The sequence below is a fragment of the Heteronotia binoei genome, chromosome 10, assembly GCF_032191835.1.
Source record: "Heteronotia binoei isolate CCM8104 ecotype False Entrance Well chromosome 10, APGP_CSIRO_Hbin_v1, whole genome shotgun sequence".
NCBI lineage: Eukaryota > Metazoa > Chordata > Lepidosauria > Squamata > Gekkonidae > Heteronotia > Heteronotia binoei.
The window spans coordinates 77,130,593-77,144,550 of record NC_083232.1 but is presented as its reverse complement, the minus strand read 5'-3'; positions in this window follow the sequence as shown (position 1 = coordinate 77,144,550).

Genomic DNA, 13,958 nt, shown 5'->3' with positions numbered 1-13,958 from the left:
CAAAATATGCTTTTGGCTGCTGGGGTAAAAATACCTTTGAGAACACAGAAATTCACCATGCAGATGACTGGATACACTGTTTCAATTTATCATATAGTATCAGGAATTAGTGCAGATTATCCCACTTGATATAGTGAGCACAAAAATTGGTGGTCTTTCCCCATCTTCCTGGTTCTGGTCTGAAGTACAGTAAAAGGGGTGTAGAAGGCTGTAATCAGACCACACTCTCAGAAGCATATTATGGTGAGTTATGCTGTCTCTTTCTTTTAAATATGTGAGGCTGCCGTTCAGAACTGTTTAGAAACACCAGTTGGTCCAAAATGCAGTGGTAAGGCTGTCGTCAGGTGCTAGCTACAGGGGACAGGCCATGGCTCAGAGGTAGTAGATCTGCTTTGCATGCTGAAATTCCCAGGATCAATCCCTGTCATCTTCATTCAAGTTGCAAATGATGTGGATGACTTGCAATGGCTCTGCAGGGTTTCTATAGGCAATACTGACCTCGATAGACCAATAGTTTCATTCAGTAGCAGCAGTCACAGGTACATGATGATTCAAGGGCTGTCCATTCCAAGAAAGGTGCATCATAGAATTGCATCATTTCTATGCGGAAAGATTTGTACTGCCTGCTCAGTTGTTTCCAAACACAATTCAAATTGTCTCATACCATACTGTCTACAGTTTAAGATTCTCTTCCCAAGCTCTGTTCTCTGTGTCTGAGCTCAGGCACATGGCAACTGGAGACAGGGTTTTTTCAGTGGTGGCACTTTGCCTTTGGAATTCTCCTCCCACTCCTTCAGGCTTTCCTGGTGTTTACCTCCATATCCATTAGGTGCCAGGCTTTTAACTTACAGGTTCCATCTGTTTTTAGCTATTTATAGTCTGCTTTGTGGATATTTTAGGTTGCTGAATATTCATTGCTTGTAGTGCGTCTTCTTTTTAATAACTTGATTAAACATTGATAATTGCTATATTGGGTTTTTTTAATGCTTTTATTATTTTTTACTTGTGAGCCACCTGGAATAGGTCCCTGGAGAGGCAGTATATAAATCATCTAATTAAATAAAATACATTTATGAATTTGTATTGGTTAAAAAAAATCATAATTTCATTCAGCAGTCCATGGGCCATTTTTTGTTGAGTGACTCTGCTAGTGGAATTGCTGTCCCTGTTTTGCCTCAGTTTGCAAGCAGGGAATGTCCTTCTAGAAGATAAATAGCTGAATAAAAACAAATAGGTCTTTTTTAGTGATCCATGCACAGTGGCACCATGAAGCGTAGTGCACAGCCTGCCATTTCACATGCTTATTTCATGTTGAATTGTTGAGGGCATGTTATAAGGCAATTGTGTTTTTCTAGTATATCTTTATCCTAAATAAATAAATCCCTTCTTTCAAAACCTGTATTTAGAGAGTGTCCAGGAGGAGAAGAGTCATCACAGTGTGTTTTGGAGCTTGCACGACAACAGAAGTTTTAGAAGTACATAAGAGTATCCCAGTTTTCACCGGAAATGTTAGAGGGCAAGAACTGCTCATTATAATATTTTAAATCTGGGTCGCTTTTAAACCTGGTTGTTAATATGGGATGTGTGTCACACCAACTTGCCAGGGTATAACTAGAAGCAGTTTTAGAAAAGGGCAAAAGAAAAATATATAGGAGAGATGGCAAAGATGGAATTCTGATTTTGCCTCAAGAACTTTGTTAGGGCTTTAGGAGGTTTAGTTACTAAACAAAAACCTGGCTTTTGTCTATCTGTTTCTTTATCCTGTAATGCATTTACCTGTACATTTCTAAACAGACTTTATAATCGGCCGTCTTAGCTATGGGGCAACTGTGGCAGCGGCCCTATACTGCCCCTAACCACCACACAGCTGCCCCTGAGAGGCAGCAAGAGGAGGGACAGAGCCTGGGGGGGGCCAGCTGACCACTGCATTCTACTTGCTGTCCCTATTATGCCTGCACAGCCAGTTGCCTTTGCTGTGTAGTAGTCTGGTACTCCAGGCTGCATCGGTATGGAAAGAAGGCAGCACACACAAACAAAGATTTAACTTGTACTCCTCCTTCATGCCCATGGCATATGCAGCAGCTATGTTTGAACAGCACCAGGACAGTAACAGCAAACAGTCACAGATACGATTCAAGTGCTGCCCATTGCAAGATAGATGGGGAGGAAAAAGGCCTTCTTAAAAGGTTGGAGGCCTTGTATGTGCTGGCAGATTTAATTCTGCTTTGGTGCCTTTAAGTGACTCAAGTGTATGAGTGCAGTGGGGGTAGTCTTGTGTTTACAGGTGGAACAGCTGCACTCTGAGAGGGGAAAGTGATTTCTCATTTCCATGACATTACCTAGTGCTGCCAATCTCCAGGTGGTTGCTGGAGATCTCCTGGGATTACAACTGATCTGCAGATGGCAGAAAATGATGGCTTTAGAAAGGGGACTCTATGACATTATAACCCTATTTAATCCCCTCCACTCCCCAAACTCCACCCTCCTCAGGCTTAACCCCCAACATCTCCATCTATTTTGCAGTCTGGAGCTGGCAACTCTATACTCTATAACTAGCCCAAACAGAGATCTGTTTCTCTAATGCTGATGGTTAAGTTAATGGTACATCAGGGACTTCCCATGATCTTGTTCAGACTGGGTTGGATATGAATAAAGGGGGCCTGAGGACCCTATCTTTGAATTCTTCCTAGGACCCTGAAATCATTAAGGCCTCCATGGTCCCAGACATACCTGTAAGGATTGCACAGAACTTTCAACTGCTTGATGGAATGAGAAGCACAGATCAAATGATTCCAAAAAGAATCTGACCTTAAGTGTGAAACTAGTGAATGAATTGACAGAATTTAAATGCAGACGCAACCAGAGGGTTTATGGGTTTAGGGCAAGTGTGATATTAAACAGAGATGGGCATGAACTGAACAACAAAGCAAAATTCATTCGTGAACAGAAGTTTATGATGGGTCAACCATCACAAACTTCCACAAACCTTTAAAGCAGTTTGTGGCAGTTCTTGGTGGTTCGTGGATGGAGCAGGAAAAAAGGGACTTCTTTTAAATCTCTTTCTTTTCCTTGCAAAAGCCACAAAAACAGGCTGCCTTGTGCAGTCCCCTTAAATTTGAAAGGTGGACCTCCCCATCGTGCAGCTGTTTTTTGGGCTGTCTTCTGTAGTCCCTTTAAAGTTTAAAAGATTGCACAAGACAGCCAGAAACAGCTGAGCAGTGGGGAGCAAGATGCTCCCTGCCACTCAGCTGTTTGGGGAGTTTTCTGCAAACCCTGTTTAAAGGGACTGCGGTCCCTTTCAACAGGGTTTGCCAGGCCATGAACTGATTCAGTTCACAAAACAAATATCTTGCTTTGGTTCATGGTTTGGCCGTGAATCAAACTGAATTGTCCCAGTTTGTGCCCATCCTTAAAGCTGAGGCCCTGTACCACTAACTCTACAAGGACCCATTATTGTGTGTTTAAAATTGAGGGGCCAGGTGCAAGGATTCTTGTATGCACAGATTATGTGCATGTATTATTGCAGGTGGCTCCTCACTGTTCTCAAACAAAAGGACTTTCTCTACTTATTCCCACGGCAAAGATAGCTATTCATCATGGTTGGGACACATCCCACTATGTCACAATTACACGCTGAGACTAGTATCATCTTACATTCTATTACACTAGTTCCTCTTTCTAATGAAAACCCCATTTACTGGAATGTTTGCTATTCTGTTTAAAGTGGCAGGGCTGGGAAAGAACTAAAAGTATGTGTGGGAGCTGAGGCAGGAACCCCCTGATTTATAGGAACCCATGGCCCCAGTTATCTTGCTCTGGTTAAAAGAATTCACTTTTATTTTATTTTTTAAATTCATTTATACCCCACCTCTCTTTCCAATAGGAAACAGAGAAATTCAACATTTACTTTCACCGTCTCAGTTACAAATTACTCCAAGAAGTCCAAATTATCAAGATACTGCGCCTACTATACATACTCTATTATAGTATAAACCTCTGGTTTATAGGGTCCCATGGCAAATTGCCCCAGTTGGCTTGCTCTGGCTAAATTAATTCACTTGTGCTTTTTTAAAATTTCATTTATACCCCACCTCTCTTTCCAATAGGAAACAGAGAAATGCAACATTTTTTTTCACAGTCTCAGGCACAAATTACTCCAAGATCATTAAGAGGATTATTCAGCACCTACTATACATACATTATGGTAATTGACTTATGAATATATGAAGCTACCTTATAAATAACCTGTCCAAACATGTAAATTAATTTGATTGGCAGCAGCTTTCCAAGATCCCTGTTGTCTTTTCAAGCCAGACTACCTGAAACCTTTATCTGGAGCTGCTGCTCCAACTTCCTTTTGGCTGAATAATATTTTTACCTAAAAAAATAACTGGAGCTGCTGAGGACTGAACCTTCATCGTGAAAATAGCTCAGTGGAAAAGCACAACAATGAGCCCTTCTCTAAGTGCACCCGCTGTTTTCTGATGTGTTTTCAGGACTGTAATTTTTTGACGAGGCTGTTCTATAAAGACAGTCATTTTACAATCTTTTATCATAAAACTGAGCCACAATGACATTGTTGCCAGGAAATGAAACAAATGCGGGGATAGAATACTTTCATCTTCTTTAGTTGACAATTCAGTGGACTTTCAGGGAAAAGACACCCTATAATTTGAAATGAGACAGTCACTAGGTTGCATATAATAACTGTTTATGAATTGTCACTAGATGTTGCACAGTAGCTTGATAATTTGCTATGGCAAGCAAAAGGGGAAAAGATTATGGGGTGGACAATTATTCCAACTCTTGTTTGTTATTGTTTTTGTTTGCTCCCCCCCCCATCCAACAGGGATCCTTTGGTTTTAATGGCTGAACAGTAGGAAGACATGTATGGCACAGGAAGAAGAGCAAAAATATAATTGTTTAGAAATTTAGAAATACAATTTAGAAATTTTGAACTTTACATAAACTAAATAATTTAGAAATATAAAAAGATATAGGCACCAAAATCCCCAGAATCCAATTTTATTCTTGAAGGGTCCCCCCTGCCCTTTTTCTAGGTTTTTCCCCAGCCTAATGTATCAGTCATAGAGTGGAGACTTCATATGTAATCCTCAACCAGTTTGGCAACTAAGAAAGTATTTCAACCTGCTTGGCCTGAAAAGAGACCAGATATGAAAATGAAATATAGTTCTTGCATCATCAGTTGTAATAAACCTGGTGTCAATCAAACTGTGCCCTAACATGTGCATTCCTACTGCTTTTATATTATGTTCACAGCACAGGAGTTCTACAGGGCAGCTGTCAATAACAGGTGTGCGCATACAGGGTCTGAAAGACCAATTCATACAATGAAGCTTTCCCATTCAATTGTCATATTTTAAGAATTCAGACAAAGATTTTAAGGTATTAAGACAGCTGGCATGGAACCAAGAGATTATCTCTATCACCAAAACACTTTCCCTATGTGATAACTCAACCCTGAATGGTTCTGTAAGATTTAGAATAAGCAAAGTTCAGGAATTATAAACACAAGTGTAAATGCAACCTTATATCCTCATAATACTGTGGGGAAACAGTGGCCTGTACACTTCTGTTCTGCTAAGCAAAGTGTGTTCTTCCAACTTAAGGGGCTCTTCCTCCAACAGAGGAAGTTGCAGGGAGGTTCCTTAGGCTGGGAGGAATTTCTTTAGGCTAGAGGAAGTTCCTCCAGCCTAAGGTAGGATTCAGCCCAGTGATTTGCCACTCAATTAAATCAGGGAACTTCATACAGCACCCACAGATGCACGTCTCTATTCTTGGAATCTGCTGCCTAGTAAACATGTGGAAGACCTCATTTAAATCTACACTGCTGTAGGGTTTGCTTTTGCTGATAATTGTCTATTATGCAAACCAGGCCAATCAACAGCATTTCAGTGACAGGTTGGATAGGCAGTGGAAATCTTTTTCTATTATTGTGTTCTCCTGCAAATGAAGCTTTTTTAAAATGTAAAGTTATAACATCGGTCACCAAGAATGGGCATGGAAGACTCCAGTGTGAGCTCCCTGAGGAGGCCCAGGACTATTCTTCTCCAACTTAAACAAGAACAAAATCAGCCAAAACTTTCTGGAATATGTGAGTTTTGTAACAGTTATAAAACTCATGTATTCTGGAAAGTTTTGGCTGATTTTGTTCTTGCGTAAATTGGTTAATCTCTGGTTTATTTGTGTTGCTGATTTATGTTGTGTTTATGTGAGCTCCCTTGAACCACAGAAAGGTAGCATAAGTATTCAAAATGCAGAACATTTTTCTCAGTCTCCAATGTTCTCCAAGTATTCACAGCTAGAAATACCACCAAAATCCAGGTTCGCATGGATTCAGAAGGCATATCTGGACAAGCGGTTGATTACTAGGTCTGCTTCAATTTTGAGACAGACTTACTCAGTTCTTTATTTTACTTTATTTATATCCTACTTTTCTCCCCAATGGGGAGTGAAAGTGGCTTATATTATATTCCTCTCTTCTGTTTTATCTTCACAACTCTGTGAGGCAAATTAGGCTGAGTGTGTGTGACTGGCACAAGGTCACCCAGCAACCTTCCATGCACACGTGGGGCTTTGAACCTGTGTTTCTCAGATCCTAGTCTTACCAACTTTATCTACTGTGCACTGTTATCTAGAAAAGTTCATGGCTGCAAGGTAATTCCATGAAAGCAGCAAGAATGGTGAGGAAGACTCTGTGACAGGTGGATCCTAATCTCACATGTTCCTGTTTGGTTATAAGTGCAGAGTGGGTAAAAGCCAGTCAAGGCCCTTGAATTGCTGAAGGAGCCGGATGCGAAAGGGGGCCAAATTCTAGTAGTTGTAAAGATTTTTCTCCCTCTCCTACTATAATATTAGAACTTTATGGGCTCACAATTGAAATTGTTAGGGGAAAGGAAATATTTTCTTAAATGAGTAAATAAACTGTGGAATTCAAAGCCAGCGGAAGTTGTGATGGCCATGAGCATAGATAGCTTCAAAAGGGGATTAGACAGGTTTATGGAGAAGAGGTTCATCAATGGTCACTAGCCAGAGTGACTCTATCTATAGGGGCAGCAAACCTCTGAGCTGAGAAGCAGCAGCAGGGAAGGGCCTCAGCACCCTGTTATTTGACTCTTGAGTGACTGATTGGCTACTGTGAGAAACAGTATGCTGGATTAGATAACCCACAGGTCCCATCCAGCACTCCTATAAGAGAGAACAGCAATTTAAGTGAACACTAAAAGAAGAGACTGCTGTCTCAGAGCCTGGTTTTTAGATGTTGCAAGCTAAGGTACCATAATTTCCAGAAGGTGTCCACATTTACAGTATATTCTGAGATTTCTATGGCTGGAAAAAGGGATTAAACTGAAGAATTAAAGGTTGGCTGAGAACTGCTTTCTGCACTCCTACTTTGTTAACTGAAATGTTATAGAGGGTCTGTTGTACAGTGGAAGAGTCTCTGCTTTACACACAGAAGGATTTAATCTGGGACCTTCTGCATGCCAAGCAGAGGCTGTACCACTAAGCCACAGCTCCTTCCTTAACTTCTTTTACTTAATCAAGCTAATAAAAGTTACTATTTCTTTCCTGTTTATCTCAAGCCTCAGCTGGAGTTACTGCTTTCAGAAGCACTTAAGAGCCTTGTTGGGTGGAGGTTGGGATACAAACCATACTTGTCACACAACACCGCATGCTACCTCAATTTTAAGTGGTATTTAAAATCCTGGCCTTCACAGACTTCTTCTATATACAGTCTTCTCCTAGGGCCTGATTCATACTGTATATCCTGAAGGGATCAAAGGGCACTTGGAATTTATGGCCTACATTTCCCATACTTCTAAAAATCTTGTGCAAATACAACACCATATAGTACAGTACAGTAAAAATATAAGCCTTGATGTACACATACTATAGAGAACTGAATGTACACTGAGAAGACTACATCTTGCTCAGATGCTGGCCCATCAGGACTTATTCATTCCAACTCTTTTTCACATTTTTGAAAGTCCAGAAGATATATAGAAAATTAATGATATGAAATAATTACTTGCAAACTGGAATAAATGGGTTCCATCCAGCTTTACTGGTTGTATACAACTTGCTGTCTTCCCCTGAAATTCATAAGGCAGACCTATTCATTTTATCCTGTGGGAATTAACAACACAAGAGATGTTTGGCCTTTAAGGCATTTTCCTCTTGCTCCATGCAATGGGAAACAAGTAATTAAAGAACAATTTTTATCATTCATGAATTCCTACAACATATTGCCCCTTCAGTTTTTCCACCTAATGAGGGAATGAAACGCTCCCTTCCTTCAGGGAGTTTGATTAAAGCAAATGTCAAACATGCACAGTGTGAGAAAGGAAGCTCAAGCAAGTGGCAAGCAACAACTTGTAAATCTGAGGCTGAGCTGAACGGGTGTTTGAAGGAAGCAGGAATATTCCCTAAGACAACGTTTTTATGATCTCCCAGATGGCCAACTGTAATGTAACATGAAATAGCTTTAATGTACACCACTGACAGTAGCATGTCATACGGAACTTCAGAAGGGGAATTCACTTTAATCTCTAATATATGCACTTGACCATACTTTCTGCTCTCTTATTTTAATTATTTTAACTCCTCTGTTTACTCACTTACACACTTTACCTGTTTTTTTACTTACTTTAGCTACCTGGTGAGGTGCAATTATAGTACATAATCCAACATGAAATGAGAAGAAAAGAAAATGGAACAGGGAGGGGCTGGGGGCAGGGGAATAGGAGGGGATGGGAAGGAGGGGACAGAAGCAAGAAGGGTGGGTGGGTGGTTTGAGATTTTTTAAAAATACAAATGCTATATTTATTATAGATGCACAAGCAGAAACTTGTCATTCTGATATTTTGTGAGAAATTTTCTCTAATACTCCATCTATATTGCTGCTCAATCCAAATGCTCATATACATAGAGCATCTTGTAGATTCTACTAAATTAATCAATATTCTCTCATATTTTTCTAAAATAGTAAAAATTACTAGCAACTTGATGTTTTTATACTTGTCAGCACAGCACTAATATGTCTGAATAGCCCAGGGTACTCTAGTATTGTCAGATCTTGCAAGCTAAGCAGGGTCGGCCCTGGTTTAGTATTTGGATGAGAGACCTCCAAGGAATACCAGGGTTGTAATGTGAAGGCAGGCAATGGCAAACCACCTTAATGTCTATTGCCTTGAAAACCCTAAAGGGTCTCCATAAATCAGCTGTGACACGAGTTTGGAATAAAGGAAGCACATGCTATATCTGTAAAATGGTGGTGCCATCAGCACATACTCCCCCCGCCCCAGCATTTATGTCCATGCATCAACATCACTCAATAGGAAAACTGCAAAGCTGTTCTAATTAGGTGCATAAGACAGTGCATCCAGCTCATGTGGCCTTTATGTTAAAAAAAACAACAACCATATATTGATGGGTTAAGTGAGGAGGGTGAGCATTTGTTCCCTGATTCACAATGTAAGCAAGTTCTTGTATAAGGGCCAATTTCTGTTTGTTGGTATATTAGATTCAAAATCCTTCAGAAGGTAAATTAGTTTTCCATTGATTGAAAAGGACATAAGAATCTAAATAAACTAGTTCTTAGAACATGTTTGTTAGAGAGGAGGGTTCTTTACACGGATTCTTCTTTCAAGTGTGTCTTATGTTTATTTGCTTGTAAAAACAAAGAGTGATGGAAGTACAAATCATTAGGAGTTTTTGTTTGTTTAACATACAGCAAGAACAATGATTACTTGTAGCTTCATACTGCTGAGGAAAAAATAAATCCCAGTGCTGAAGAATTCAAGGAGAAAATTTTATCCTATAAATGCATAAATGGGACAAAATTGTCCCATTGATCTAAAAAGTTACTTTGGATAAATTCAGTGGTTTGTGCATAACCGCTGTCATTGAGGTTTGTTTTTGTTTTGTTTTTTAAAGCTCTTTTCTTTGAACTTCAAGCTCATTTTGGAAAGTTGCCACTTTCTGAAAAATTATTCATCATGTGGTTTAGGATACTATGATGTTCAGGCATGGACATGTGGAACCAGGTGAACAGGTTATGGATTTTTCTGGAACCTTGCCAATTATAATTATTGCTATTTATTTGTATAGCACTATCAATGTGCATGATACTTCACAGAATAACAATAAAAAGACAGGTCCTCTCTCCAAGAATTACACAATCAGTAATAATTCCTTCCTCTGCACAGTTCAAAAAGATGGATCTTCCATAGTCACTGTAGTTCCAATGTCTTTATGAAGTACTTTTTGTACAAGGGGATTTCCCCTTTTTCCCTTCTGATTAGAAATACTGCATAAAAGGGGGCTCCCTATATGCAGAAGGATCATAAATAATACAGTTACACAGCCTTTTTATTGTTGCTACCACTTTGCAGTTTCATTAGCATTAGGCATCTTTCTTCATATTTTTCTCCTTTAAGTACTTTTGTGTATTTTTTAGATTTCCAGGCTAGTTTGGCCCAAGATGGGATGGCTATACAGAATTTTAAAATGTTGAACAATACACAATAAAAAATCCAGATTAGGAATTATTATTGTCCTACCATTTGAAGACAATTTAAACAATTTTCCTTTATAATATTGCCAAAAAAATGTATGCTGTAAAGTAAAATGCACTTTTTTGCTGCACCATAAAAAGTATTGCTTGTGATCTACAGGGAACATATTTGTGCAATCCACATCCCTTAGTGGGGGGAGGGGACCCAGCTGAAAGGCTTTGTTCCACAATCCTTCTGCAGCCAGGGCTGAGATCTCATACAGGCCTGAATGAGTTCACATTTCCAAATGGGAAGTTTATGAAATGTGGCAAACCAAGTTAAAAAAAAGCTTTTGAAAATACTAGGAAAAGACATCTCCTAAGCGATCATAAAACCTGCAAAGTTTGCAAGATTATATTTCAAACATGCAAATAACAAACATTCAGCATAATTTCCCTTGCTTTTATGAGTTGTATTTGAAAGGAGTTGTCTGTATTACGATGCAAAAGTTCCTCTTGCCTAATACTGTTTCTGACTCATTAATATGAATCTGCCTATCAAAACAGAGATCTGTTGGAAAGGCCTTTGCCTGTAACAGATAATTCTGTAGTTTATAAATTCCAGTCAAAGACTCATCTTTTTAGCTGGGCTTTTGGATTATTCTTTCCCATCTCTTGCTCTGCTGTGTTTCATAGTAATTGATTTGATGGATTCTGATAGCAAGTCTGGAGTAGTCACTGAACTATGATTCGGGGTCAGGAGGGGGGTGGGCTGATTTTGAATCTTCATGCTGCATGGAAGCTCCCTGCATAACCTGGGGTCAGCCACTCTCTCTCACACTAAGCTACTCCACAGGGTGTTCTGAGGATGGAATGGCAGAGGGGAGAATGATGTTATCAGCGGCTTTGGGTCTCCGTGAGGGAGAAAAGTGGGGTATAAATATCTAAACAAATAAATTATTTGAACTTTTTTGCTTGGATTTATCATCATGTTATTAAAATGTTTATTTAAAAGTTTAAATTATATCTTTTAAGCTGTTTTTTAAGGTTATCTAAGGCTGATGTCTTTCATACAAGCAGGTTTCACAGTGCTTTTATTTTGTAAATAGCCTTGGAAGCAAGCAGTATGCTGAGTGGGAGAATAAAATGTCTTCCAAATAATCAATCAATCTGAATTTGTTAGGACATATGCTGCTGTTTTCCAAATGTATGCAGTGCTGCACATTGATTACTTAACATGATGAAGCAATTTTAACTATTATGCTCTTTATCAAAAATCATATTGTTGTAAAATGTCAAACTTTCAGATTGCAACCTAATTTACTGTGGTTGCTACTGTGATAAATATCATCTGCTGTAATCTTCCAGTTGTAGTAGAACTACTGGATCTGACGGCATAACGCAGGCTGCACAGCAAATACTTCTGATCTCAGATGAGGACATTTAACATAAATGTATTTACCTAAAATATGGTTCCCTGGATTAAAGTTACAATGTTTACAGTGTTTACTATTAATTATTCTGAATGAACTGAATCTGATTCCATTGGAGTAAATAATCCAGGCACTTTAAAAAAACAGGTAAATAATTTCCTCATCCAAATCTTCCGTGCAGTAAAAACTTCAAAAACTAGGGATATTCTCATAAGTGATGCAATGAAGAGACTATATTTTAGACCAGACCAGGGGTGGCCAAACTTGCTTAACATAAGAGCCACACAGAATAAACATCAGATGTTTGAGAACCGCAAACATGAACATCAGATGTTTGAGAGAAGTGAGGGAGGGAAGAAGGGAGGGAGGGAGGAAGAAAAGCAAATAGATGGGGAGGGGAGGTAGAAAGAAAGCAACTTTAACTTTAAATGCATTCTCCAAGCCGCTGACTGGCTTGGGTTGAAGAAGTGATTTAAAGAAACAAGCTGGAAGAGGGGCCTTCAAGAGCCAGCCAATATGTGTGAAAGAGCCACATGTGGCTCCCAAATCACAGTTTGCCCACCCCTGGACCAGACTGTCTTGACTACTGAATATTGCTGATGTGAGAGCAAGATACAGAGATAAGGAACTCCAGATTTAAAACTATTTAAATTAAAGGCACAGAAAAGGAAAACATTTATGTATACAAAAATTGCTTACATCTTTTCTCCCTTCCATTGTTAGCACAGCCTAGGGCACGGTGTGTGTGTGAGGAGGGGTGATATGTCACATGATCCAGCAGCCTTGCTGAGCCTAAATAGGCCTTGTTCTGATTGATATTTAGATGAAAGACCTCCTGGGAACCCCATGTATACCACCCTCAATTCCATTGTGGCTGGGAAGAAGGCCACTGTGGAGATGGGCAGGGAAACTGGCTGCCATGTGATTCGGACTTTCCCAGACAAAAATTTCCCACCCATCTTTCTAGGCTTTGCTCAGGCTTTTCCAAAACTTCACCACAAAGCAGGGTTTTGGAAAAACTGGAGAAAAGAGATACCATGGGAAGTACGCTAATGCACTCCAATGTGGTGGGGAAGCAAGGAAGGAACCCACTTCCCAGCACACTGGACCCAGGGCAAGTAAGCCATGTGCAAAATGGCCCACACTACAGCCATTGTATAGGGAATATACTACTACACTTAAAAAACATATGAATTGTGAAACTGTACAGACTGTGTGAACACAACAATCATGTATTTTGAATCCCTTCCTCCAGTTATCGTGACACAGTCACAATATTTGATATTTTAATTCCCGAGGTCTAGAATACTTCTGGTTTTCAATAACTTGATATTATGAATGTAAAATGTACATTGCCCAGATTGCTCATCAGATTGCTTACACATGAGCAATGGTACAACATTCTGAATAGTGGGGTCAGAGATAATTTAAGGATGCTGAGGCAACCATTAAGATAAGCAGCTAGCAAGGTTATTATAATTTTAACCAGCCTTTCCTCCAAGGAGCTTAGGATGTCATACACAACTCCTTGCCTTCATTTTATCTAGGCTGACTTGCCCAGGGTCACCCATTGAGTTTGATGGCAACTGGGAGATTTGAGCTGGGAGTTCTGGTCCCATGTCTTTATCTTTAATTGTATGTGTGATTACTTGAAAGGAAGTCACATTAAGTAAATCTTCCTGTGTAAATAGGAAGATAAAGGAGGAAGATAAAGGAGACTGTGAGCCGCTCTGAGACTCTTCGGAGTGGAGGGCGGGATATAAATCCAATATCTTCTTCTTCTAAATACATGCACGGGATCAGGCTGCACAGTTTTTAAAGGCTTTTTTTGGGGGGGGGGGAGTTTCAATCCACAGAAGAAGCCAATGAGTAAAGCCTGCAAGTAAAGATTCTGGGTTTATAATCTCTAGGCCAAATGCTTGTATAAGCAGACCACTCTGTTAAACATAGAAAAGCTTCTATAAACAGAAACACTTATGGACCTACTTCTCTCTCCAACTATTTTGACT